General features: G+C 39.4%; 1 protein-coding gene across 6 annotated transcripts in view; it reads right to left on the bottom strand.

The window, feature by feature from the left end:
* The window catches only part of AGO3 (argonaute RISC catalytic component 3), a 133,134-nt gene that overhangs the window by 62,859 nt on the left and 42,506 nt on the right, over positions 1 to 27,769 (bottom strand). The window contains exons 1-2 of one of the 6 annotated variants that reach the window (XM_064363684.1): positions 14,122 to 14,142; positions 12,300 to 12,378 (exon numbers count right to left, since the gene is read on the bottom strand). The exons of 3 other annotated variants lie outside the window; for them this stretch is intronic. The gene's annotated coding sequence lies outside the window, so the exon portion shown is untranslated. Of the gene's footprint in view, positions 1 to 2,620; positions 4,218 to 12,299; positions 17,660 to 27,769 lie in introns of those variants that run through there. 2 more of the 6 variants (XM_064363683.1, XM_012439828.2) reach the window with 2 other exon arrangements.

Below are 27,769 nucleotides of genomic sequence, written 5' to 3'. Positions count from 1 at the left end.
TATTGAGACGGAGTTTCATTCTGTCACCCAGGATGGAGTGCAGTGGTGCGATCTCAGCTCACTGTAACCTCTACCTCCTGGGTTCCAGTAATTCTCCTGCCTCAGCCTCCCTAGTAGCTGGGATTACAGGAACACACCACCACACCTGTGTAATTTTTTCTATTTTTAGTAGAGATGCAGTTTCCCCATGTTGGCCAGGCTGGTCTCAAACTCCTGACCTCAAGTGGTCTGCCTGCCTTGGCCTCCCAAAGTGCTAGGATTACAGGTATGAGCTACTGCATCCAGCTGCCAAACTACTTTTCAAAGTAGTTGAAACACTCCTACTTTGAAAGTAGTTTTACAATTTCTAGTTGCTCCAAATCTTTGTCAACATTTGGCATTTTCAGTCTTTTAAATTTAGCCAATCTAGTAAGTATGGGTGGTATCTCACTGTGGTTCTTTCTGAATTTTCTGAATGACCAATGATGTTTTGCATCTTCTTAAGTGCTTATTGACCATTCATATATATATATATATTTGAGACAGAGTTTTGCTCATCATCCAGGCTGGAGTGCAATGGCACAATCTCAGCTCACTGCACCCTCTGCCTCCTGGACTTGAGCAATTCATTCTCCTGCCTCAGCCTCCCGAGTAGCTGGGACTACAGGTGCCCACCACCATGCCCAGCTAATTTTTGTACTTTTTAGTAGAGACAGGGTTTTGTCATGTTGGTCAGACTGGTCTCGAACTCCTGACATCAGGTGATCCACTTGCCTTGGCCTCCCAAAGTGCTAGGATTACAGGTATGAGCCACCACTCCCAACCACACATATTCTTTTGTGAAGTATGTGATTTTTACTACTTATTTTTTTCTGTTTCTTACTGAGCTATGTATGTTTTTCATATATTCTGGATACAAGTGTTGTTCTGTTACATTTTGCAAATGTGTCGTCTCAGTTGTAGCTTGTCTTTTCATTTTTTTGCTCTGTTCCCCTGGCAGGAGTGCAGTGGTGATAATAGCTCACTGCAACCTCCAACTCCTGGGCTCAAGTGATCTTCTCACCTCATTTTAAGAAGCTGGGATTACAGGCATGCACCGCCACGCTCAACTAATTAAATTTTTTTTTTGCTATGTTGGCCAGGCTGGTCTCAAACTCCTGGCCTCAAGCGATTTTCCTGCCTAGGTATCCCAAAGTGCTGGGATTATAGGTGTGATCCACTGCACCTGGCTGCCTTTTCATTTTTTAAATGGTGTTCTCAAAAGGAGGTTTTAAATGCAATGGTTTTCAATTAATTAAGAAATCCTGGTTGGGTGCAGTGGCTTATGCCTGTAATCCCAGCAATTTGGGAGGCCTAGGTGGGTGCATCACTTGAGGTCAGGGAGTTCGAGACCAGCCTAGCCAACATGGTGAAACCCCATCTCTACTAAAAATACAAAATTTAGCTGGGTGTGGGGGCATGCACCTGTAGTCCCAGCCACTCAGGAGGCTGAAGTGGGAGAATTGCTTGAACCCGGGAGGCAAAGGTTGCAGTGAGTCAAGATCAAGCCACTGTACTCCAGTCTGGGTGATAGAACCTGTCTCGAAAGAAGAAATAAATCTTTGCCTCCTCCAAGATCATGAATATTTTTCCCATTTTCTTTTGGAAATTTCCCATTTTTAATGTTTTATCCTGGGATAAACTCCGAATTAAATTTCGCATGTGGTGTTAAGTAGGGGGTTAATGTTTATTTTTTATACAAATATCCAGTTGTTGCATCATTTATTGAGAAGACTGTCCTTTCTGGCATTATGTTGGTCCTTTGTCAAAAATCAACCAGCCACATTAATGGGTCTATTCTTATAGCTATTGTGTAAGTTGATGATCTTTACCCCAGTATCACTGTTTTGATTTCAGTAGTTTTATAGTATGTCTTGAAAATAGGTAGTATAAATCCATCAACTCTGTTCTTCTTTAAAGATTTTTTTGGCTATTCAACATAGAAATGCTATGTTTTTTGTATTTGCATATAAATCTTAGAATCGGCTTGTCAGTTATATACTTTTATACCCTGATGGGACTTCTACTGTATTGAATTTATAGATCAATTTGAGGAGAATGAAATTCTTAACAATTTGAGACTTCTAGTCTTTATCTTCCTTGTGTTTCTCAGTAATGCTTTGCAGCTTTCAGTGTGGGGGCCATGTATAGCTTTCTTTACATTTATTCCTAAAAATAATATGCTTTTTAATGTTATGAATGGTACTTATAATTTTTTTTTCATTTCTTCAATTGTTGAATGCTGGAATTATTTCTGGTTATAGTGCTAGTATTCATTTTTTAATTTTGCTCTAATCTTTATTACTTTTTACCTTTGTTTACTTTGGATTTAATATACTCTTCTATTTCTAGCTTAAGTCAGAAACTGTGGTAGCCAGCCTTCAAGATGGTCCCCAATGAGTCTTGACATACAGGATTCATAGCTTTGTACAGTCCCCTCCTATACTGAATATTAAGTAATCTGTGTAACCAATAGGATATTATAAAAATAAAAGAATGTAACTTTCAATGCTAGGTCTTAATGTTATTACACCTTCTGCCTTGTTCTCTCATGAATTCCTGCTCTGGAGGAAGCCAGCCACAGTGTTGTGAGAATACTTACCCAGACTTAGTCCACATGGCAAGGATCTGAGGCCTCCAGAACTAAGTTGTTACCAATTAAGTGAGTCATACTGGAAGTGGTTCACCCTGTAAGGACTTAAGATGAATGCAGTCTCATGAACCAGAACCATCTAAGTCACTCCTAACTCATGGAAAATGTGTGAGATAGTTTATTGTTTTGAGTCACTAGGTGTAGGAATAATCTGATGTGCAGTGACAGATAACTATACAAATATAAGACTTAGCCATCCAAACATTTATTAAGTATATACTATGTCACAATTCCTTTATAGGTTGAAATTTAGAGATAAACCAGACAAAGCTCCTATCCTTTAAGAATAGATTCTGGGTTAAGATGGCAGATTACTAATGAGCATCTCTTATCATTCTTCATTTCATTCCTTTCTCAAACTCTATTATATAAATTTTTAAAAATTAAAGATACAAACCTAGAAGGGAGAATAAAATAAGAAATATGTCAACATTTTGAAAGATGAAAACCAAGTAAGCAAGTTGGTGATAAAAGGATGGGAGTGATGCAGAAAAATGAAGAGAAAAGCAGTTTGAGAAGCAGGTAGAGTCCTATATCCTTTGTCTAGCTCACATTGATTAACAGCTGCCTTTTGTTCATCCTTGCATAAATCTGGAGGCATGCTGTCTGGAAAAGATAAAACAGAGGCTCCCTGGAAGGAGGATGATAAACACAGTTGAGAGCACAGGATTGTACCAAAAACAAGAGATTAAATGACTGCAATATATTAAATGCTGAATACAGAAGCTCCCCCAGCTAGAACTACCAACTTAGCTTCCGGAATGCAGGCAAACACACTGTTATCCTTCAGGCAGGAGTTTGGAAGACTTATCTTTGGGCAACCTGACCAGCCAACAGAAGAGACCTAAGGATCCTAACACTGTAGATTTCCCAACCTCAGCCCACAGAAATCATCCAATGATGAGGTTCAGAGTCAACAAACCCTATCCATGCCTTCAGAGCATCCAGTGTTTTTAGACTTCCACTGAATAGACATTAATCAAGAATACTAGATATCGAATGAAAGCCTCCAAAATGGAAGACAGAGATCAAAACAAACAAAAAAATTTGGGGAAAGCATAAGCATGTACAGGAAGAACTCCAAAATAAATTATGCTCAGAAAGCTGAAAGAGGATACTGCATCTGTGAAACAAGAATAGCATGCTATACAAGGTAACACTTAGGAAATAAAATGGGTGAATTTTATGGTATGTAAATTAGTCAATACAGCTATTTTAAAAATGGAGTGATGCTTTCAAATTTCTGAAGAAAAATTATTTCCACCACAAAATCATTTAAGTTTGTTGATAAATACATTTTGTAATATATAAAATTTGCTTCCCAGGTACCCTACTCTCATGAAGCTTCTGAAAATTTTTTAAAAAGATAAAGGAAAAAAAAGCTATAGGAGAAAGACAAAAGGAATTCTCCAGGGCAACAGAGAAGTGTGATCTTCAAGACAGCTGTGCAGGCCAGGCACAGTGGCTCCCACCTGTAATAACAGCACTTTGTGAGGCTGAGGTAGGCGGATCATCTGAGGTCAGAAGTTCAAGACCAGCCTAGCCAACGTGGTGAAACTCTGTCTCTACTAAAAATACAAAAATTAGCCAGGCATGGTGGCGAGCGCCTGTAATCCCAGCTACTTGGGAGGCTGAGGCAGGAGAATCACTTAAACCTGGGAGGCAGAGGTTGCAGTGAACAGAGATCACACCATTGCACTCCAGCCTGGGTTGACAAGAGGGAAACTCCATCTCAAAGAAAAGAAAAGAAAAGAAAAAAAGACAGCTGTGCACCAATCAGAAAGGGTATAACTCAACCAGACTGAAACAGTGAGACAAATCTGATGAAGGCTATCACTGAGATTCCTGCAGCCATTACTGTTTTTCTAACTTTTTTTTTTTTTTTTTTTGGGAGACGGAGTCTCGCTCTGTCACCCAGGCTGGAGTGCAGTGGCATGATCTCACTGCAACCTCCACCTCCCGGGTTCAAGCAATTCTCCTGCGTCAGCCTCCAGAGTAGCTGGGACTACAAGTGCATGCTGCCACACCCATATAATATTTTTGTATTTTAGTAGAGACAGGGTTTCACCGTGTTGCTCAGGCTGGTCTTAAACTCCTGAGCTCAGGCAATCCGCCCACCTTAGCCTCCTAAAGTGCAGGATTACAGGTGTGAGCCACCGCGCCCGGCCTTATACTGTTTTTCTAATGTGAAGATAGCCTGCCTGTGTAGTAAGCCTGATCCAGGTATCTTTAGTTGGCCTTGTCTGACCTCATGTTAATAAAGTTCTTGCCTAGATGCCTAAGTCAGCTGATAACTCTCACTCCACCCAAAGAAATGTTCTGCTTTGATCTACTTCTGAAAGGACTAATTTGAATATTATAAAATCAAATTATTTCTTAATCTTAGCAATCTTATACCTAAACTCAAGACAAATACATGAAGTAAGCAACAGTGATATTGTGATTAATAAATTATTTACTAGAAATCTGTTTTCCCTGACAAAGCAGCATATTAAAGTGTGAACTTCTAACTACTCTGCTGAAATAAATTACAATTACTAAATTCTACAACTATTTACATATTCTGACTACTTTTCACTAAAAGCAAAATGGATAGTGAATGTTTTTAGGAAAGCTACATTTTATTTAACAGTAAACAAAAATAAATTTTGTAACTGATGTGTCTTAAGATTTGCCTGCCAGGAATTTTGCTTCTTAAGGGATGCAGTACAGAGAGCTATGTTAAAGGTATAAGCACTGGAGTCAGAAGTTGAACTCCATTTAAATATAAACTATGTGACTGTCTCTACACTTCAGTTGATGATGCTACCTAACTTATACAACTGTGGTGGAATTTACATGCAATACTATAATATTAATAATAATTAATATAAAATGTTTAGCATTCTATCTGGTACATAATAAGAGGTAAACAACATCTTAAGGGAGATACAACTAACAAACATCAGATTCACTATGATGATGTTCTTTTTAGTTTTTTGATACAGGGTCTTGTTCTGTCACCCAGGCTGGAGTACAGTGGGGAGATCATGGTTCAAGCAATTCTCCCACCTCAGTATCCCAAGTAGCCAGGATTATAAACTCATGCTGTCACATTTGGCTAGTTTTTGTATTTTTTGTAGAGACAGGGTTTCGCCATGTTGCCCAGGCTGGTTTCAACTCCTGGATTCAAGCAATCCACCTACCTCAATCTCCCAAAAGTGCAGGGATTACAGGTTTAAGCTATCACGCCCAGCCACTATGATGGTCTTAAAATCTGTGAATTACAATAATAAAATGCAAGTTGCAAATGGGCTGGGCTCAAAACAAGCCAAATGTTCCACATTTCATCAACTCTAAGATGCCATTGACGGTAAGGTGCACCAGTATTTTATGTATTCTTTAAAAAGAAACCTGCCATTTGAACTGTGACAAACCATCAATTCTAAGATATCTTCTGGTGTCTCATGCCTGTAATTCCAGCACTTTGGGAGGCTGAGGTGGGCAGATCACCTGAGGTTGGGAGTTCGAGACCAGCCTCCCAACATAGAGAAACCGCATCTCTGCCAAAAATACAAAAAATCAGCCAGGTGTAGTGGCGCATGCCTGTAATCCCAGCTACCTGGGAGGCTGAGGCAGGAGAATCGCTTGAACCTGGGAAGTGGAGGTTGTGATGGAGCCGAGATCGCACCACTGTACTCCAGCCTGGGCAACAAGAGCGAAAACTCCGTTTCAAAAAAAAAAAGCTATTTTCCAATTTCAGAGATGTTGGAATGCAAACAAAAAATTTTAACTATTAGATTGGTAAAATACAGTAAGTTTAATTACACAGTTGAAAGTTAGGGTATTAAATGCCAACAGATCATTCTCAAGACCAGTCTCACAATTAGAGAGAATTGCTCCCTTTCTTAGAGTGCTCTTCCATCCTTATTTCCACCACCAATTTCACTTAGCTCCCATCTGTCATTTCTTGAGGGAAACATTCCTCAACCAGTGAGGAATGTTTCCCAGTGAGGGATCCAACCAATGGATCCCTCCCTTTTACGCTTTCACTGCACTTGGTATTTTCCTCTTCTTTTTTTTTTGATGGAGTCTCACTCTGTCGCCCAGGCTGGAGTGCAATGGTGTGATCTCAGCTCACTGCAAGCTCCACCTCCCAGGTTCAAGTGATTCTACTGCCTCAGCCTCCTGAGTAGCTGGGACTACAAGCACCCGCCACCATGTCTGGCTAATTTTTGTATTTTTGGTAGAGACGGGGTTTCACCATATTGGCCAGGCTGGTCTCAAACTCCTGACTTTGTGATCCACCGCCCTCAGCCTCTTAAAGTGCTGGGATTACAGGCGTGAGCCACTGCGCCTGGCCAATATTTTCCTTTACAGTACTTACTCCAGTGCTCAATACTAGTTTTTTCCCAGCGGATTTCAAGTTCAATAAAGGCTGTTTAGTTCAGTGCAGTATACCACGTACAAGGCTTGCAAAATCAAAATCACAGAAAAGCAAAAAAGGAAATATAAGCAAGTAAGATGGTCAGTGCAATACTTCTCATTATTTTTCACAGCAGCACTTTATTGGGAATTAATAAACCCTTGCTGCAGCATTTATGGAAAACATTATGGCGAGTCCTCAAAAAATTAACAATAGAACTACTATATCATCTAGCCATCCCATTTCAGGGACTACATGCAAGGTAAATAAAATCACTATCTCAAAGAGATATCTATTACTCCCATGTTCACTGCATCATTATTCACAATATTCAAGATATGGAAACAACCTAAGTGACAATCAACATACAAACGGATAAAGAAAATGTGGTATATACATAAAATGGAATATTATTTAGCCTTTAAAAGAAGGAAGTCCTGTCATTTGTGACAACATGGAGGAACCTGGAGGATATTATGTTAAATGAAATAAGCAAGACACAGAAAGACAAATACTGTATGATCTCACATATGGAATCTAAGAAAGCTCAACTCACAGAAACGGAGGTTAGAATGATAGTTACCCAGGGCTGAGGGCTGAGGGAAATAATGAGATGTTGGTCAAAGGGTATAAACTTCCAGTTATAAGATGAGTAAGTTCTAGAGACCTAATGTACAGCATGGTGACTATAATTAACAATTATTACATACTTGAAATATCTTGAGAGTAAGTTTCATGTTCTTACGTCTCTCACACACCTATGAGGTGATTGTTATGTCAATTAGCTTGACTGTGGTAATCATTTCACAATGTGTATGTACTATCAAAAATCACACTGAATACCTCAAATATATATAATTTTTACTTGTTAATCATACCTGAATGAAGCTGGGAAAAAATGAACCAACTTCAAATATTAGGCACTTTGCTCACATAAACATACTCTCATATTTTTCTTAAATCCTTTTGGGCCATCTCTTCTCCCTAACCCAGCCACCCTATTCAATTTTTCTTCTTTTTTTCTTCCTAAAAGGAACCAAACTCTTGAAATTGGTGTGTATTTGTTCCATCTCTGTTTTATAATTTTACTTTATTTGTATGTACCCAGTACATAATTTTGTTCTACGTTTGTTTTATTTTATTATTTTTTTCTTTTTTTCAGACAGTTTCGCGCTTGTTACCCAGGCTGGAGTGCAATGGCGCGATCTCGGCTCACCGCAACCTCCGCCTCCTGGGTTCAAGCAATTCTCCTGCCTTAGCCTCCTGAGTAGCTGAGACTACAGGCATGCGCCACCATGCCCAGCTAATTTTTGTATTTTAAGTAGAGATGGGGTTTCACCATGTTGAACAGGATGGTCTCGATCTCTTGACCTCGTGATCCACCCGCCTCAGCCTCCCAAAGTGCTGGGATTATAGGCGTGAGCCACCGCGCCCAGCCCTGTTCTAAGTTTATATAAATAATAGCATATTGTTTTGCTATATATATGTATTTTTAAACAGAGTCTAACTGTTGCCTAGGCTAGAGTACAGTGTCGCAATCTCTGCTCACTGCAACCTCCACCTCCAGGGTTCAAGAAATTCTCCTGTCTCAACCTCTCGAGTAGCTGGGACTACAGGTGCATGCCATCATGTCTGGCTAATTTTCGTATTTTTAGTACAGATGGAGTTTCACCATGTTGGCCAGGCTGGTCTCAAACTCCTGACCTCAAGTGATCCACCTGCCTTGGCCTACCAAAGTGCTGGGATTACAGGCATGAGCCACTGCACCTGGCATTTTTTGTATTTTTAGTAGAGACAGGGCTTTGCTATGTTGGCTAGACTGGTCTTGAACCCCTGATCTCAAGTGATCCCCCCTGCATTGACCTCTCAAAGTGCTAGGATTACAGGCGTGAGCCATCGCGCCTGGCCCCTTTTGCTATTTACTTCAGCTCCAAGTTTTTTCTTTTTTTGAGATGGAGTCTCCCTCTGTTGCCCAGGCTGGAGTACAGTGGCACAAAATTGGCTCACTGTAACCTCTGCCTTCTGGGTTCAAGTGATTCTCCTGCCCGAGCCTCCCAAGTAGCTGGGATTACAGATGTGCATCATCGTGCCCGGCTAATTTCTGTATGTTTAGTAGAGATGGGGTTTTGCCATGTTGGCCAAGCTGGTCTCAAACCCCTGACCTCAAGTGATCTACCCGACTTGGCCTCCCAATGTGCTAGGATTATAGACGTAAGCCACCGCGCCTGGTCCCTTTTGCTATTTACTCAGCTCTAATATATTTTTTTTCTTTTTTTTTTTGTGGGACAGAGTCTTGCTTTGTCACCCAGGTTGGAGTACAGTAGCTCGATCTCGGCTCACTGCAACTTCTGCCTTCTGGGTTCAAGAGATTCTCCTGCCACAGCCTCCCAAGTAGCTGGGATTATAGACGTGCACCATCACACCTGGCTAATTTTTGTGTTGAGTAGAAACAGTTTCACCATGTTTGCCAGGCTAGTCTGGAACTTCCAACCTCAGGTGATCAGCCCACCTTCGCCTCCCAAAGTGCTGGGATTACAGGTCTGAGCCACCAAGGCCTGCCCATTTTTTTTTTTTTTTTTTTTTAAGAGACAGGGTTTCATCATGTTGGTCAGGCTGCTCTCGAACTCCCGACCTCACGTGATCTGCCTGCCTCAGCCTCCCAAAGTGCAGGGATTACAGGCGTTAGCCATGGTGCCCGGCCTCATTTTTTTTTTTTTTAATGCAGAGTCTCACTCTGTTGCCTAGTACAGAGTGTGTACACTAGGAGTACAGAGGTGTGATCTCAGCTTACTGCAACCTCTGTCTCCTGAGTTCAAGCGATTCTCATGCCCTAGCCTCCTGAGTAGCTGGGATTATAGATGTGCACTACCACCGTGGCTAATTTTTGTATTTTTAGTAGAGATGGGGTTTCGCCATGTTGGCCAGGCTGGTCTCGAACTCCTGGTCTCATATGAATCACAGGCCTCTGCCTCCCAAAGTGCTGGGATTACAGGCATGAGCCACCAAGTCTGGGTACAACATTATTTTAATAATTCACATTGATACATATAAATCTGTTTCATTCATGGAACTGACACATACAAATCTGGTTCATTCACTGAACCGTTATGTAGTATACCATATGATTATATGACTATTTATGTCCTGTTTATTCATTCTAATATTGACAGGAATTTAGGCTGTTTCCAATTTTCTGCCATTACATATAATGTTTCAGATACTCATGCAAGATACTTCTTTATGGGTTTTAAGATAATGCAATTTCATCTTTATTTCATCTCTTCTAGTTGAGAACTGCTCTCTGGAGTAGTTGTACCAAATGGTACTTCTACAAACAATTTGTGAGAGTTCCTTCTACTTTATCCTCACCAATATTTGGTATTTCATAAGATTTTTCTTTCCACCTTGCACTTTTTGCAAATCATAAGGCTTTTTAATTTCACAAATCTGATGGGTACAAAATGGTAACACTGATTTCACTTGCAAGTTCTTATTAATGAATGAGAATCTTTTCACGTGTTTACTGGCTATATGGGTTTCCTATTTTGAGAGCTACCTATTTTTTAATTCATCTGTCCTTATATTTTGTAAAGTTCTCAGTTACATGAGCTACAAATTTTCTAATTTTTTTTTTGAAATGGAGTTTCACTCTTGTTACCCAGACTGGAATGCAATGGCATGATCTCGGCTCACTGCAACCTCCACCTCCCAGGTTCAAGCGACTCCCCTGCCACAGCCTCCCAAGTAGCTGGGATTACAGACATATGCCACCACGCCTGGCTAATTTTGTATTTTTAGTAGAGATGGGGTTTCTCCATGCTGGCCAGGCTGGTCTTAAACTCCTGACTTCAGATGATTCACCCGCCTCAGACTCCCAAAGTGCTGGGATTACAGGCGTGAGCCACCGCGTCCAGCCAATTTTCTAATATTTTTAACTTTACTGTTTCTTTTGCATCACACAAGTTTTAAATTTTGGTCAAGTTTATCAGTATTTTCCTTTGCAGTTTGTACTTTGTTTGGTGTTAGGAATATTTTCTCATTTTTATTCTAAAACTAAAAGAATTTTGAAGATTTGCTTCTCATATTTGGGATTATAATTCACCTAGAAATAAATTTTGTGTTGATGTAAGATGGATCTATTTTTTTTTAACAGTTAACAACTGTGTTAACACAATTTATTAAATATTTAACTCTTTCCCTACTGATCTGAAACACTACATCAGATATTTACAGTTGCCATAAATACACATGTGCCTCATTTGTAGACTCAGCTTCATTAATCTGCCTGACCCTGCACTTAAAGCCATGTGGTATAACTGTTACAGTTTTATGGGAAGTAGGGCAATTCCTGCTTTATTTTTCTTTAAAATTCTATTGGTTTTTCTTAGTCACTTATTCTTCTATATAAATCTTAATATTGACTTATCAAGGATTATACTGTACCCTATTAACATTTTATTTTTTGAGACAGGCCTCACTCTGTTGCCCAGGCTGGAGTACAGTGGTGAGATCACAGTTCACTGCATCCTCCACCTCCTAGGCTCAAGCAATTCTTCCATCTTGAGTAGTAGAAATACAGTCACATACCTCCACGCCTGGTTAATTTTTTTGTATTATTTTAGCAACAGGGTTTCACCATATTTCTCAGAACCCCTGGGCTCAAGCGATCCTCCCACCTTGGCCTCCCAATGTGCTGGAAACACCAGCATACCCACCATACCTGGGCCCCAACTGGAATTTTAATTAAAACTACATTTATAGATTAATTTGGGGAGAACTGACATTTTATAAAATTGAGTCTTCTCAAGAAGGCTAATGTGTTTCATTTATTTAAATTTTCTCTTAGATCTTTCAATAAAGATCTTTCAATAAAGACCTCAGAAATCATTTATTCCTAAATGCCTCATTTTTAATCCAAACTCTTGATCTCATACTTGCTAAAGCTCAGCTAAGATATCACATACTACTACAAATATTTCTCTGATTTTTCAGGCTCACTTGGATGTTTATACTCTTGGATTTATTTATTCATTCTTTGCTTATGACCAAAAGTTGTGCTGGGCATGGAGGGTACACTGGTGAATAAAATGACAATCCCTTCATGGAGCTTTCATTCTAATAGGAGAAACAGAACAATAAACACTCATAATTCAGGGTGATACATGCTATTATAGGGGAAATAATTACACTGTGCTATGGGAATACAGAAGAGAAATACCTAACTCAGACTTGGGGGATGGCTGGATGGGGGGAGAAGGGTGTCAAACACTGCTTCTCAAGGAAGTAACATGTAGACTGAAACCTGTAAGAAGAACAGAAGTTAGCAAACACAATAGTGACTAAAAATCATAGTACTGATATCCTTCTTGCTCTTGATTTTACTGAAAAAGCTCTCATTGTTTAACTGTGAAATGATCTACTTTTTGTTTGTTTTTTTAGAGATAGAGGTCTCACTCTGTTGCCCAGGCTGGAAGGAATACAGTGGCTCAACTACAGCTCACTGCAGCCTCCAACTCCTGGGACTTAGGCTATCCTCCTGCCTTAGCCTCCCAAGCAGCTGGGACTGCAGGCATGAGCCTCTGTGCCCAGCTCATTTATTTTTTGGATATGTTTCCCCTTTCGGCTTCTTTGACATCATTTTGTCTCTCATATTGCTTTGTGATAATCATTACTTGCTCACTAGTTCTTTCTTCCTTAATGCTAGTATTCCTTCATGGTGTTATCCTCCTCTTTCTTGTTTCAATCTAAATACTATTCCTAAATATTTTTTCCATTTCTATAGTTTCAAATATGGATTTATGTACTGAAGAATCCCAACACTCTTACTTTAGCTCCCACCATTATAGATTTTCATACTAAATTTCTAACTATACCCTAGATATGTCTATCTATATGTTCTACAGATTCCTCAAGCTTTGGACATGTTGATACATGGTGTATACCACCAACTAACCAGCAATAGCAGATCTACCTCCATATTCAGTTGACAGTACCACCATTCATACCTGGCAAAAACCTCAGAGTCACTACTCTAAATGTACATTGGAGAATATGCCCTTGGAAACCAGTTTATAATATGGCAGTCACCGTACCTGAAAGTTGTTTCAAGGGCTGAATAATTAGAAAATTTCAGACCAGGTGTGGAGGGTTGTTTTTCTTTTTATTTATTTATTTTTGAGATGGGGTCTTGCTTTGTCACTGCTGGAGTGCAGTGGCACAATCACAACTCACCAGAGCCTCGATCTGGGCTCAAGCCATATTTCCGTCTCAGCCTCCTTAGCAGCTGGGACTACAAGCACGCATCACACCTGGCTAATTTTTTTTTTTCCAATTTTTGGTAGCGATAAGGTCTCACTATATCATTCAGCCTGATCTCAAACTCCTGATCCCAAGTGATCCTCCCACTTTGGGTTCCCAAAGTGCTGGGATTACAGGTGTGAGCCACCATGGCAGGTATTGTTTTTAATGTGTCAAACTTGCTAGGCTACTAGCTGCAATTTGTTTAATCAAACACTAATCTAGGTGTAGCTATGAAGGTATTCTGTAGATGTAATTAAAGTCCATAATCAGTTGACTTTAAGTAATGGAGATTATCCTGAATAATGTGGGTGGGCCTGATTCAATTAGGCGAAAGGTCTTAAAAGTAGGGCTGAAGCTTCCCTGAGAGACAGGAAGAAATTTCACCTACAGATAACTGCTTCAGCCCATGCCTGAATTTCACCTGCCCTTCCTGACAGCCTGCCCCCAAAATTTCAGACTTGCCTAGCTAGCCCCTACAATTGCATAAACCCTCTCTCTACACTTCCTACTGATTCTGCTTCTCTAGTTGAATCTTGACTGATATGCCAGGCTTGTAGTTTGTTTGCAAAAACAATTCCTTCAAAAATCTAGTAAAGCTCTGGTCTGTTTTTTTCCAATCAGTTCCATGTACCAGTAACTACACCCAAAGTTTTTTTTTTTTTTTTTCCTGGACATGGTTCTTAAACCTATTTTTTCAGCTTAATCCTTCCTCTCCATCCCACATTATACCATCACCATCTCTTACCTGAACTAGTGATTGAAAAGCCTCCTAACTGGCTTCTCAGATTAGTTTTTTCTCCTCTATCTATTTTCCACACTGCTGCCAGAGGTCTCTTTCTGGAAAACAAATATGATCATGTCACTATCCTTCTTAAAAACCTTTGAAGTCTCCCTATCTAAAGGATAGAGAAAACTTTTTTCTATTTCATTGATTGCTGCTTTTATCTTTTATTTCTTTCTATTCTCCTTGCATTTAATTTTCTGTGATTTTTCTAACTTGTTGGGAATGAATGCTCAAGTCACTGACACTTTTTTCTTTTGTAATAGGCATTTAAAGTTTTAAATTCTAAGGATTGCTTTAGCTGATCATACCAGTTCTGATATGTACTGTATTCAATATCCTGCCATTCAAATATTCTCTGTGATTTCTTTAAACAAGGGATTTTTTAGAAATTATTTATTTATTTATTTATTTTTTAATAGAGATGGGGTCTCACTATGTTGCCCAGGCTGGTCTCAAACTCCTAGGCTTAAGTGATCCTCCCACCTTGGCCTCCCAAAGTGCTAGGATTACAGGCATGAGCTACCACACCCAGCCCAGAAATTATTTCTTAATAATTTTCAAAGCTGGACTTCAAGTTCCAGTATGAACGTAACAGCAGTTTAGTTCCAAAATTTCCCATCTTTCTCCTAGGACCTGTACAGAGCAACAAAGACAACGTTAAAAACAAAAAATACCATACATATTTAGTGAAACTAGGAGTTAATAAAAACCTGAAAATGCCAAATTGTAAGTAAATATGACCCAAAGTTCTTGAGACTAATAGAACCTATGTAAGAAGTCATATCTGAGCATGTGAGAATGACAAGAAGCATAAAAGAATCTGGTGGGGGAATAGCACATCTTTACTCCCAGAAAGAAAGAGACCTATCCCAAGTGGGAACTACAATGTTTAGAACTGAGATTAAATGGTGGATTCTCAGAAGGAGGTAAGGAAAGGAGGTGTAGAAAGTGGCAGGATAGTAAATGGGGAGGGTGGTTTGGAAGTGACAGATCTCAGAAAGGGCTACCCTTTTAAAAGTGAGGCTCGCTCTTTTCTTATATAATTTCTTCTTTTGAAGTAGTTTCAAACTTAGAGAAAAGTTATAAGGATAGTATAAAGAACTCTCGTATACCTGTCACAAATTCTTTAATTGTTAACATTTGAGGCAGGCAATTTAAAGGGTAGGAAGTGTATCCCTTGGTAGCAGAGCTAGTCAGGACCTGGGGAACTCACGGCTGGTAGTTCACATTATTTAAACCCCTTAAGTTACTGATAGGCAGAAGAGATGTGGCTGTATTTTGAAGAAAGAATCCATCAGAACAATAGAAGAGAGAGGCCTTGAGTACAGAAACGTGGAAAACTACCTTGCTCTGAAGGTGTTCCTAATGTTCCTCCCAAGCCGCTAAAGTCCCTTCTAACAGATGGTTTGGGAAACTCATCTCATGCCAATACAAGAAGAAAAAAAAATGGTAAGTATCCACACAAAAATATTATAGAAAAAAATGTAAAAAGGCACTGCAACATCTCTGACAAAGAAAACTCAGCAGACAATATCACAAAGCAGATGAAAATGAAAATCCTCCTTTTTAACACACATTGAAAAATTTTTAATGCAGTTATGAAGAAAAAGATCAGAGCAGAAGTTTAGGAACTCAAAGAGGCGCTAAACCAGTCAACAAGAGTTGTAGTGAAACCACCATGGCAGAACACGGAAAAGAAATGGAAGAAAAAGAATTTTAAAAGTCAAAAAAATGAAGACTAAAATGCAATGAGCACATGGTAAAAATATACAATACCAAAGGCACAGTAAGAAGCATGTAGGATAGAAATTTTTAAAACGTAAATAAAATGATAGATATAAAACTGACCCAAAATGGTCAACTAGGGAAACACTATTAATATTACCAGATGTCACTTAATAAAATAATTTCTAAATTATTTGGTATTTGGAAGAAATACTTTCTTCCAAAAAAGCACAGCCCTTCTAAGAAAAATAAAATCAAGCTGGCATCATACTTCTCTACCGAACATTCAATGCCAGAAGACAGTGGAAAAATAACTACAAGGTACTCAAGGAAAAAGTGTGAGCAAAAAATTCCACATCTAGCCAAGCAGTCTTCAGGAATAAGGCTACAGGAATAAAGCTCAGCTCTTATTCATATGAGCATTTCTTAAAGAAACAACTTGAAGACAAACTGAAACCAACAAATAACCAGAAAAATTTCAGCAAAGAACTGGCATTGAGCAACAATACATTTAATTGCAGATTTAAGATTGAAAACAAATGGAATGAAACTGTTACATGGTTGAAGAACGTAGGAATTCAAATAAATGAATATATACAAATGAATGTTAAGAGCAGAAAATATAAAAAGTAGAATAAGCTCAATGACTGCACCTCGTGCAATAGATAGGAGTCAAAGTTAAGTCAATCAGTAAAAATTTAAGCAACATGAAAGAATAAAATTATAAAGGGCAATAAAATAATTGTATATTGGCTACAACTAGCAGAAAGAAGGGAAGAGAATAAAGCTAATATAACTGTTACTCAATTAAGGGAAACAAAAGATGGTTTTAAAACAGATGAAGATAGGTATCATATGAAGGTAAAAGTATAAAGATAACCACTGGGGGGAAACTCTTCCTAATATTAGGACTACCATTTAAAAAGCACAGAAAACACACCACTCAAAGTTTCAAAATATATACGAACATTAAAAAACGGCATAAAATAATTTTACAAAACCACGATCAATGGTTGTGTCTTGACAGATAGGAAGATACGTCTTTCCTATCTATATCTGGCTTAATTCATCCACTAAACAGAAAAAAAGCTCTAAACTGACCCACAAAGCAAACCATTCTATGCTGTCATCAAGATATACCTGAAAAAAGAAAAAAAAAAAAAGGATAGGATAAAGTTCACAAGGAGTGCAATCCTTTTATTAGATAATGTAGAATTTTGGCCAAAAAAGTATGAACAAGAAAGCCACTCATCATATAAAGGTTATAATTCACAACAAAGAAAACAGACATGAACACATATGCTTCTAATAATACAGTAGCAACATTCAGAAAATGGAAATTATAGGAGATAAAAGGAGAAATAGAAAGATATTAATAATAGGAAATTTAAGTTCATTTTTCCTAGTCTGAGAACACAAAACAAAAATAAATAAGAAAATAAATGACATAAGCAACATCAAACTGGTAGCTCTGATGGATATTAATTTCACTCTATCCTAAAACATGAATATACTTTATTTTCAAAGAGCCATTGAACTATCACAAAAACTGACCATATACTGGGCTACAAAAAAATACCTCAACAAACTCTAAAAGGAAAAATACAAATCACATTTTTTTTTTCTTTTTTTTTTTTTAATTGCATTTTAGGTTTTGGGGTACATGTGAAAAACATGCAAGGTTGTTACACAGGTGCATACGTGGCAGTGTGATTTGCTGCCTTCCTCCCCTTCACATATATCTGGCATTTCTCCACATGCTATCCCTGCCCAATTCCCCACCCCCCCCGCTGTCCCCGCCTCCCCCCCAACAGACCCCTGTGTATAGTGCTCCCCTCCCTGTGTCCATGTGTTCTCCTTGTTCAACACCCGCCTATGAGTGAGAACATGTGGTGTTTGATTTTGTGTTCTTGTGTCAGTTTGCTGAGAATGATGGTTTCCAGGTTCATCCATGTCCCTACAAAGGACGTGAACTCCTCATTTTTAATGGCTGCATAATATTCCATGGTGTATATGTGCCACATTTTTCCTGTCCAGTCTATCATCGATGGGCATTTGGGTTGGTTCCAGGTCTTTGCTGTTGTAAACTGTGCTGCAATGAACATTCATGTGCATGTGTCCTTATAGTAGAACAATTTATAATCCTTTGGATATATGCCCAGTAATGGGATTGCTGGGTCAAATGGAATTTCTATTTCTAGGTCCTTGAGGAATCGCCACACTGTTTTCCACAGTGGTTGAACTAATTTACACTCCCACCAACAGTGTAAAAGTGTTCCTATTTCTCCACATCCTCTCCAGCATCTGTTTTCTCCAGATTTTTTAATGATCGCCATTCTAACTGGCGTGAGATGGTATCTCAATGTAGTTTTGATTTGCATTTCTCTAATGACCAGTGATGATGAGCATTTTTTCATATGTTTGTTGGCCTCATGTATGTCTTCTTTTGTAAAGTATCTGTTCATATCCTTCACCCATTTTTGAATGGGCTTCTTTGTTTTTTTCTTGTAAATCTTTTTTAGCTCATTGTACATTCTGGATATTAGCCCTTTGTCAGACGGGTAGGCTGCAAAAATTTTTTCCCATTCTGTTGGTTGCCGATTCACTCTATTGACTGTTTCTTTTGCCGTGCAGAAGCTGTGGAGTTTGATTAGGTCCCATTTGTCTATTTTGGCTTTTGTTGCCAATGCTTTTGGTGTTTTGGTCATAAAGTCCTTGCCTACGCCTATGTCCTGAATGGTTTTGCTTAGGTTTCCTTCTAGTGTTTTTATGGTGTTACGTCTTATGTTTAAGTCTTTAATCCATCTGGAGTCAATTTTAGTGTAAGGTGTCAGGAAGGGGTCCAGTTTCTGCTTTCTGCATATGGCTAGCCAGTTTTCCCAACACCACTTATTGAACAGGGAATCCTTTCCCCATTGCTTGTTTTTGTCAGGTTTGTCAAAGATCGGGTGGTTGTAGATATGTTATGTCGCCTCCGATGCCTCTGTTCTGTTCCATTGGTCTATATCTCTGTTTTGGTACCAGTACCATGCTGTTTTGATTACTGTAGCCTTGTAGTAGAGTTTGATGTCCAGTAGTGTGATGCCTCCCGCTTTGTTCTTTTTGCTTAGAATTGACTTGGCTATGCGGGCTCTCTTTTGGTTCCATATGAAGTTTAAGGTGGTTTTTTCCAGTTCTGTGAGGAAGGTCATTGGTAGCTTGATGGGGATAGCGTTGAATCTGTAAATTACTTTGGGCAGTATGGCCATTTTCACGATATTAATTCTTCCTAACCATGAACATGGAATGTTTCTCCATCTGTTTGTGTCCTCTCTTATTTCGTTGAGCAGTGATTTGTAGTTCTCCTTGAAGAGGTCCTTTACGTTCCTTGTTAGTTGTATTCCTAGGTATTTTATTCTCTTTGTAGCAATTGTGAATGGCAGTTCGTTCTTGATTTGGCTCTCTTTAAGTCTGTTATTGGTGTATAGGAATGCTTGTGATTTTTGCACATTGATTTTGTATCCTGAGACTTTGCTGAAGTTGCTTATCAGTTTCAGGAGATTTTGGGCTGAGATGATAGGGTCTTCTAGATATACAATCATGTTGTCTGCAAATAGAGACAATTTGACTTCCTCCTTTCCTAATTGAATACCCTTTATTTCTTTTTCTTGCCTGATTGCTCTGGCTAGAACTTCCAGTACTATATTGAATAGGAGTGGTGAGAGACGGCATCCTTGTCTAGTGCCAGATTTCAAAGGGAATGCTTCCAGTTTTTGCCCATTCAGTATTATATTGGCTGTCGGTTTGTCATAAATAGCTTTTATTATTTTGAGATACATTCCGTCGATACCTAGTTTATTGAGAGTTTTTAGCATAAAGGGCTGTTGAATTTTGTCAAAGGCCTTCTCTGCATCAATTGAGATAATCATGTGGTTTTTGTTTTTGGTTCTGTTTATGTGGTGAATTACATTTATAGACTTGCGTATATTGAACCAGCCTTGCATCCCCAGGATGAATCCTACTTGATCATGGTGGATAAGCTGTTTGATGTGCTGTTGTAATCGGCTTGCCAGTATTTTATTGAAGATTTTTGCATCTATGTTCATCATGGATACCGGTCTGTAGTTTTCTTTTTTTGCTGAGTCCCTGCCGGGTTTTGGTATTAGGATGATGCTGGTCTCATAAAATGATTTGGGAAGGATTCCCTCTTTTTGGATTATTTGGAATAGTTTCAGTAGGAATGGTACCAGTTCCTCCTTGTATGTCTGGTAGAATTCGGCTGTGAACCCATCTGGGCCTGGGCTTTTTTTGGGTGGTAGGCTCTTAATTGCTGCCTCGACTTCAGACCTTGTTATTGGTCTATTCAGGGTTTCGACTTCTTCCTGCTTTAGGCATGGGAGGAGGCTACTGTCCAGGAATTTATCCATTTCTTCCAGGTTTTCTAATTTATGTGCATAGAGTTGTTTGTAATAATCTCTGATGATGGTTTGAATTTCTGTGGCATCTGTGGTGATATCCCCTTTATCATTTTTTATTGCATCTATTTGGTTATTCTCTCTTTTCTTTTTTATTAGTCTGGCTAGTGGTCTATTTCGTTGATCTTTTCAAAAAACCAGTTCCTGGATTTATTGATTTTTTGTAGGGTTTTTCATGTCTCTATCTCCTTCAATTCTGCTTTGATCTTAGTTATTTCTTGTCTTCTGCTAGGTCTTGAGTTTTTTTGATCTTGCTCCTCTAGCTCTTTCAATTTTGATGATAGGGTGTCAATTTTAGTTCTCTCCTTTCTTCTCATGTGAGCACTTATTGCTATATATTTTCCTCTAGAGACTGCTTTAAATGTGTCCCAGAGATTCTGGTATGTGGTGTCTTCGTTCTCGTTGGTTTCGAAGAACATCTTTCTGCCTTCATTTCAGTGTTTATCCAGTCAACATTCAGGAGAAAGTTGTTCATTTTCCATGAGGCTGTGCGGTTCTGGGTTGGCTTCTGAATTCTGAGTTCTAACTTGATTGCACTGTGGTCTGAGAGACTGTTTGTTATGGTTTCCGTTCTTTTGCATTTCCTGAGGAGTGATTTACTTCCAATTATGTGGTCAATTTTAGAGTAGGTGTGATGTGGTGCTGAGAAGAATGTATATTCTGTGGATTTGGGCTGGAGAGTTCTGTAAATGTCTATTAGGTTTGCTTGTTCCAGGTCTGAGTTCAAGTCCTGGATATCTTTATTAATTTTCTGTATCATTGAACTGTCTAATATTGACAATGGTGTGTTGAAGTCTCCCACTATTATTGTGTGGGAGTCTAAGTCGCTTTGCAAGTCTTTAAGAACTTGCCTTATGTATCTGGGTGCTCCTGTATTAGGTGCATATATATTTAGGATCGTTAGCTCTTCTTGTTGCATTGATCCTTTTACCATTATGTAATGTCCTTCTTTGTCTCTTTTGATCTTTGTTGCTTTAAAGTCTATTTTATCAGAGATGAGAATTGCAACTCCTGCTTTTTTTTCTTCTCCATTTGCTTGGTAAATCTTCCTCCATCCCTTTATTTTGAGCCTTTGTGTATCCTTGCATGTGAGGTGGGTTTCCTGGATACAGCACACTGATGGGTTTTGGCTTTTTATCCAATTTGCCAGTCTGTGTCTTTTGATTGGGGCATTTAGTCCATTTACATTTAGGGTTAATATTGTTATGTGTGAATTTGATCCTGTCATTTTGATGCTAGCTGGCTGTTTTGCCCATTGGCTGATGCAGATTCTTCATTGTGTTGCTGCTCTTTACCATTTCGTGCGTTTTTGGAGTGGCTGGTGCTGGTTGTTTTTTTCTATGTGTAGTGTGTCCTTCAGGAGCTCTTGTAAAGCTGGTCTGGTGGTGATGAAATCTGTGAGTACTTGCTTGTTCACAAAGGATTTTATTTTTCCTTCACTTATGAAGCTTAGTTTGGCTGGATATGAAATTCTGGGTTGAAAGTTCTTTTCTTTAAGGATGTTGAATATCGGCCCCCACTCTCTTCTGGCCTGTAGGGTTTCTGCTGAGAGATCTGCTGTGAGTCTGATGGGCTTCCCTTTGTGGGTAACCTGACCTTTCTCTCTGGCTGCCCTTAGTATTTTCTCCTTCATTTCAACCCTGGTGAATCTGATGATTATGTGCCTTGGGGTTGCTCTTCTAGAGGAATATCTTTGTGGTGTTCTCTGTATTTCCTGGACTTGAATATTGGCCTGCCTTGCTAGGTTGGGGAAGTTTTCCTGGATAATATCCTGAAGAGTATTTTCCAGCTTGGATGCATTCTCTTCGTCACATTCAGGTACACCTATCAAACGTAGATTAGGTCTTTTCACGTAGTCCCATATTTCTTGTTGACTCTGTTCATTCCTTTTTACCTTGTTTTCTCTAATCTTCCCTTCTCGTTTTATTTCATTGAGTTGATCTTCAACTTCTGATATCCTTTCTTCTGCTTGGTCAATTTGGCTGTTGAAACTTGTGCATGCTTCGCGAAGTTCTCGTGTTGTGTTTTTCAGCTCCATCAATTCACTCATATTCCTAAGTTGTCCATTCTCGTTAGCATTTCATCAAGTCTTTTTTCAAGATTCTTAGTTTCTTTGCATTGGGTTAGAACATGTTCTTTTAGCTCACGGAAGTTTCTTATTATCCATTTTCTGAAAGCTGATTCTGTCATTTCATCACACTCATTCTCCGTCCAGTCTTGTTCCCGTGCTGGTGAGGAGTTATGCTCCCTTGTAGGAGGAGAGGTGTTCTGGTTTTGGGTGTTTTCATCCTTTTTGCGCTGGTTTCCTCCCATCTTTGTGGATTTATCTGCCTATTGACTTTGTAGTTGCTGTCTTTCTGATTTTGGTAATTTTAAGTCTGCAGCAGCTGAACTCATAAACCCCCTTTTCTTCCCCCCAGGTGTTCTGGCCCAGGGAGTTAGGGCTTTATGCTTTTCAGCTGTGTTGCTACCATTTTCCCTGCCCACAAGGTGGCAGTCTAGTCACACTCAGCCCGCAGAGGCTTCGCTGAGCTGCTGTGGGCTCCGCCCAGCTTCCGTGTGAGCTTCCCTGCAGTCCTGTTTATATGGGTGTAGTTAGAACTGCTTCCGCTATGCTGGCCCGCCCCTGTAGTGACGGAGTCTCTGTAGTGGCGGGTTGTCTTGGTTACGGCCAATTGCCCCGGGAACTGCAGGGTGTTTCCCGATGGAGGACGCCCCTCCCCCACAGTGCTGGACCTTCCTGAGTTCAGCCGTGTTTCCAGTGGCCCCCTCTTTGCCCAGGAATCTCTTGGCTTGCCTCCTTGCCTCAGCTCCCCTTGCTGGCCCAGAGGGGACACAGTCTCGTTCACTTTGCTCAAGGAGCCGCTGCTCCCTGCCCCCGGTGCAGGCCGAGCGGCTGCTCCGGTCCAACCAGCGGCGCTGGGAACCCGTGGAGCTTCTCCACCTGTGAATCTCCTGGTCTGTGGGCAGTTAAAATCCACTGCCCTGTGTGCCGCTGCGTCAGCCGAAGCAGCGTCTCTGAGATTCGTGGCGCGCCCTTGCCCGGGGGTCTCTTGGCTTGGCTCCCTGCTTCAGCTCCCCTTGCTGGCTCAGAGGGAACTCTGTCTCCTCTGTCTCTCTCGCTCTGCATAAGAAGCCGCTGCCCCCCGCCCCAGGGCATAGGCTGAGCGGCCACGCCGCTCAAACCAGCGGTGCTGGTGACCCGTGGGGCTTCTCCTCCTGTGAATCTCCTGGTCTGTGGGCAGTAAAAATCCGTCTGGAAATGCGGCGTCCACTCACCCTCTGCGCCTTCTCTCGGAGCTGCAATCACGACTTCCTCCTATGTGGCCATCTTGGATCGTCCACAAACCACATTTTTTTTGTAACACAATGAAACTAGAAATTCATAACAAATCCAGAAAAAAAAAAGATCTTCAATCTGAAAATTTGTAGTCTCTCAAACAATACTTCAAGCACAGGGGAAATACAAATGAAATTTGTGAAGTTTCTAGAAAATAATATAATATATATTTCTAGTTTCTAGGAAATAATATAATAAAAATACTACATATTAGAAGCTTTGTAAACAACTAAAACAGTGATCACCCGAAAAATAATTGTTTTAAATATTTACACCAATAAAATGAAAGTACATGTTACTAATCTAGCTAAAAAAGACAGAAAAATATCATTACAAATAATTTCCATTGTCAGAAAGGCCTTACTTTCCTCAACATCAGTATTGTGTCCTGATCACAGACAGAGAACTGAGCCTCCAGAATCCCTAGGAAGCTGCTCTATCCTCAAAGCATAGTAAGACTGTTGTAACTTGCTCTGCCTGTAAACACACTTCAGGTAGGAAGAGGAAGTTGGTGGATATATTTTCAAATGATCTTCACCACAATTCTAGAGAGTTTTCTAGTGAGTTTAACATTAATTAAAAAAAAAAAAAATGTTTTCAGGCTGGGAACGATGGTTCATGCCTATAATCCTGGCACTTTGGGAGGCTGAGGTAGGCGGATCACCTGAGGTCAGGAGTTTCAGACCAGCCTAACCAACATGGTAAAACCTTGTCTCTACTAAAAATACAAAAAATTAGCTGAGCGTGGTGGCGCAAATCTGTAATCCCAACTACTGGGGAGGCTGAGGAAGGAGAATCGCTTGAACCTAGGAGGCAGAGGTTGCAGTGAGCCCAAATCGAGCCACTGCACTCCAGCCTGGGCAACAGGAGCAAAACTCCATCGCAAAAAAAAAAAAAAAAAATTATTTCAAGAAATTTGGGTACCTTATTTTTCTAGAAAGAGTTCATCAAGATTTTATTTAATTGATTCAAGTATTTAAGTTGAAATACTAAATATACAACTGAGTCAGAATAACGGAAACAATTCTCTATTACAGGTTTCAGTAATTTATTAATTGGGAAGAATATGTTAGCAAAAAAGAAGTGAGGGCACAGGAAAAAATGGCTAAGAATAAAAGTATTTAATTTAAACAATCAGCATTCATTAACTATATTTTGTTAGCTAAAAGAAAGCAATCAGAAAGCATTCAATAAACACATTTTGTTTTCTAAAATAAATATTTATAATTCCATAATGTCTTTTTTTAGAGTTTTTGATAAAAAGTAATAGATGCTTATTGTTGAAAGCTTGAAAAACATGGAGAAAAATAAATACCACCCAATTTTACTACAAGGAAAAAAAAGTAAAAAGAACAAAGAATACATATGCAAAATAAGAAACTGGGAAAACCACAGAAATACAGAGAATTTCACAAAATAACAGAAACTGGCTGGGCACAGCATTACATGCCTGTAATCCCAGCACTTTGGGAGGCGAAGGAAGGTAGATCTCTTGAGCCCAGGAGTTAGAGCCAGCCTGGGTAACATGGTGAAATTCTGTCTCTACAAAAATTAGTTGGGTGTGGTGACATGTGTCTATAGTCCCAGCTGCTCAGAGGTTGTAGTGGGAAGATTGCTTGAGCCTGGGGGGCGGAGGTTGCACTGAGCCAAGATGGCGCCACTGCACTCCAGCCTGGATCACAAAGCAAGACCCTGTCTCAAAAAAATAATCATAATAACAATAGAAACTACCTTGTAAAACTCTATATAATTAAATTAAATATGAATAAAATAAATAAATTTCCAGGAAAATGTGAGCTACCAAAAGTGAACCCAGACAGCCTGAACAGACTGGTTTTTTTAGTTTAAAACATTTTTATGGGTGCACAGTAGGTATATATATCTATGGGTTATATAAGCTTTTGATACAGGCATATAATGCATAATATCAGGGTAAATGGGGTGTCCATTACCTCAAGCATTTATCCTTTGTGTTATAAACAATCCAATTATACTTTTAGTTATTTTAAAATATATGATAAATTATTAGACTGATTTTCACAAAATAAATGAAGGAAGTTTTAAAATAGCTACCCAGCAAACCAAACAAAAACAAAAACAAACACACCAGGTCACAAGGTTTCACAGGGGAATTCTACAAAATCATAAAAGAGCTGATAACATCAATACTATTTTAAAACTGTTAGACATTTGGCAGGGCAAGGTGGCTCACGCCTGTAATCCCAGCACTTTGGGAGGCCAAGGTGGACAGCACAAGGTCAGGAGTTCCAGACCAGCCTGACCAACATGGTGAAACTCCGTCAACACTAAAAATACAAAAATTAGCTGGGTATGGTGGCACACGCCTGTAATCCCAGCTACTTGGGAGGCTGAGGTAGAAGAATTGCTTGAACCTGGGAGGCAGAGGTTGCAGTGAGCCGAGATTGCATCATTGCACTCCAGCCTGGGCAACAAGAATGAAACTCTGTCTCAAAACCAAAAACCAAAAACCAAACCAAACCAAAATCAAAAACCTGTTATACATTTTAGAAAATGGAAAACTTCTAATTTTTTAAGAAATAATACCAAAACTTGAAAAAGATTGTACAAAAAAAGGAGGACAGCAGATTAATCTGACTTTTGCATTTTAATTTATAAAAGTAAAGTATTAGCAAACAGAATCCAGCATCAATTAAAAGAATTGAGGAGTGCTGGTTTGGTTCAATGTTTGTTAAAAAGAAGAGAAATATCACATCGTCAGCTCCATAGATGCTGAAAAGACATCTGACAAAATTTAACACATACTCTTGATAAACGTACTTAATAAAACAAGAACCAACAGCTATTCCTTAATATGACAATATATACAAACATACAATACTTAATGCTTCTAAAGCAAGGAAAAAAAAAAGGATGCACATTAATCACTACTATTTAACCCTATCCTAATTAGTCTATATAATCTGATAAAAAAATTAGAGAATAAAAATGCAACCCCAGAGCCCCAAGTACAATAACAAAACAAAACAAAAAACAAACAAACAAAAATCCAAAGGAAGAGGTAAACTTATCACTAGCTGCAGCTGATGATTATAACCTAGGAGCCCCAAGAAAATCATTTGGAAAAAATACCACAAACAATAATGGAATTCAATAACACAGAAAGAGAAAAAGTATACAGAAAACAAATGCTTGCACGTACATAAGCAATAACTAATTAGAATCTATAAACCCATTTGATAGCAACAAAAAGGAGAAAATATCCTGGAACAACAAGAAATGGCCTGAGTGTGGTGGCTCAAGCCTATAATCCCAGCACTTTGGGAGGCCGAGGTGGGTGGATTACCTGAGGTCAGGAGTTCAAGACCAGCCTGACCAACATGGTGAAACCCTGTCTCTACTAAAAACACAAAATTAGCCAGGTGTGGTGGCGCATGCCTGTAATCCCAGCTGCTTGAGAGGCTGACCCAGGAGAATTGCTTGAACCTGGGGGGCAGAGGTTGCTGAGAGCTGAGATCGCTTGATTGTACTCCAGCCTGGGCAACACAAGAGCGAAACTCTGTCTCAAAAAAGAAAGAGGGCCGGGTGCGGTGGCTCACGCCTATAGTCCCAGCACTTCGGGAGGCCGAGGCGGGTGGATCACGAGGTCAAGAGATCGAGACCATCCTGGTCAACACGGTGAAACCCTGTCTCTACTAAACATACAAAAAATTAGCCGAGCATGGTGGCGCATGCCTGTAGTCCCAGCTACTCGGGAGGCTGAGGCAGGAGAACTGCTTGAACCCAGGAGGCGGAGGTTGTGGTGAGCCGAGATTGTGCCATTGCACTCCAGCCTGGGTAACAAGAGTGAAACTCTGTCTCAAAAAAAAAAAAAAAAGAAAAAGAAAAAGAAAAAGAAAGAAAGAAAGAAAATAAAAGTGAAAATTTATGTGAGGAAAGCTTTAAGATCTCTTGAAGAAAACAAAAGTAATCTTGAATAAATAGAAAGACACAGTATATTCTTTGACAGAAAGACAACACCTTGAAGATGCCAATTTGTCCAAACTTAATTTAAAAATCTAATAAGATCTCAATAAAAATAACAATCTGTCCTCTCCCACTCGCTGGATCT

Source organism: Aotus nancymaae, unplaced genomic scaffold (assembly GCF_030222135.1).
Source record: "Aotus nancymaae isolate 86718 unplaced genomic scaffold, 86718_ANA_hifiasm-v0.15.2.pri h1tg000053l, whole genome shotgun sequence".
Classification (NCBI taxonomy): domain Eukaryota; kingdom Metazoa; phylum Chordata; class Mammalia; order Primates; family Aotidae; genus Aotus; species Aotus nancymaae.
The sequence above is the reverse complement of the archived record's forward strand: the minus strand, read 5'-3'. Positions and strand labels throughout refer to the sequence as shown.